Source organism: Monopterus albus, unplaced genomic scaffold (genome assembly GCF_001952655.1).
Source record: "Monopterus albus unplaced genomic scaffold, M_albus_1.0 scaffold4.1, whole genome shotgun sequence".
Classification (NCBI taxonomy): domain Eukaryota; kingdom Metazoa; phylum Chordata; class Actinopteri; order Synbranchiformes; family Synbranchidae; genus Monopterus; species Monopterus albus.
The window spans coordinates 3206823-3208527 of record NW_018127884.1 but is presented as its reverse complement, the minus strand read 5'-3'; positions in this window follow the sequence as shown (position 1 = coordinate 3208527).

Below are 1705 nucleotides of genomic sequence, written 5' to 3'. Positions count from 1 at the left end.
GACATAAAATGCAGATGCCTGGTTGCAACAAACTGAATAAGATGCAGTCTCCAGTCTGAAGTTGATGTTACAGTAGCTGACTAACAAGTAAATTTGTCAATCCAGTATAATGCTCGGGTTGCTGCTAATGTGACACAAAGCAGTAACGTTACACAAAGCTTATTATTTTTTATACTATATAATAAATTACTTCAAAATTATATTCATAACAAAAATAAAATCACGACCGTGCTAGGTTATTAATGTAAACAAAAACATGCAAGAAAAAATGACTATACACACATATAGAAGGAAGAACGCATGTCTGAATCAAATAAGTCCTTGAGTTTCTTTTAACATCCTTTATCCCATAAAGCCAGTGTTAACCCTGGTTTTTGTTCTTGCTTTGTCTTACTCTCTCTGTGCAAAAAAACCAAGTCTCTTTGGACTTTTAGGTGATGAGCACTCCTTCATGGCTAGATGTTTGAAATGACTACTTGAGTTTTGATTTATAACCTTTGCTAGGTGGCAGGCAGCGTTAATTTACTGACTGTATTTTGACAGTGCAGTTTAGAGAAACTGGAATAACAACAGAGGGACACAGTGTCATGGCGAGTGGGGGGGTAGTATAGTGGAGAGATGTCCTGTCCCATTTCCAGCTGCTTTAACAGACAATGTTTAAACTTTTAGTTAATGCACCTTTATTTTTTTAATTTTGTTATTTATCTTGTGACCCCTTTGGGGGCTGACCGTTGCTGTAGATAACTGCAGATTCACAGGAAGTATAGTGACTGGAAAAGCACATGAATACAACTCATGCAAGAGGAAAAGGAATTACAAGACTTTTATATGGGAAGAACATTTAACTTTGACTAAGAAACTAGTTCATCATGGTCTTATTCAAACTCCCCCCACTTCCTCACCCACCTTCCAGTGGTACGTATTGATCTGTGTGTAGCTTAATGTTGGTCTTTATGGCTAAGCTGTGGTTAGACAAGACAGTAGGAAAACTACTTACTCCAGCCCACTGTTATAACTGAATCAATCCATTAGGTGAGTATAGAAACTGTGGTCACTTTCCACAATGTGTGGTGATTATATATGGCTGCAAATTGAATTATTCAATATACAATTCAGTTATGAGCAGCATGTAAAACCCCAGACAGAGATGAATGTTTTCCTTGGACCACAATGCATTACATCTATATATTAAATTGAAAATGGAAACCATGACATTAGGCTGTGAGATGTAATTACAGGCTGCTCAAAAACAGTAGGGCATGAAACAATGTGTGTGTTTGAGAAAAAGAGATGGAGTGTGTCTATGTGTGTGTGTCTGGGAAAGTGACTGCTGTTTGGCTTTACGACCCCCCCCCCCCTTCCCCCAAAAGACTGTGAAATCAGAAATTAAATGCTTCACCATCACAAAGCAATTCAGCCTGATACATCTTTTTTTTTTGTAATTGTTTGTTTATTGGACCCAGTTCCAAAGCAGTATTGTGAAGGCCTCTGCAGGCTCTGGGAGCCAGCTTGTATACTGGAGGAAGGTCACGCCCTGTCACTTCATAAAAAGATAGCAAAGGAATAAAGAAAGAAAATAATGTAGAAGACAAAAAACAAAACAAAACAACACACACAATAGATATTTTCTGACATTCAAACATATTTAAACATATATTTATTCGCATATTGTCAAAATTGCTCAACGGGGGGGGGGGGCTAACTG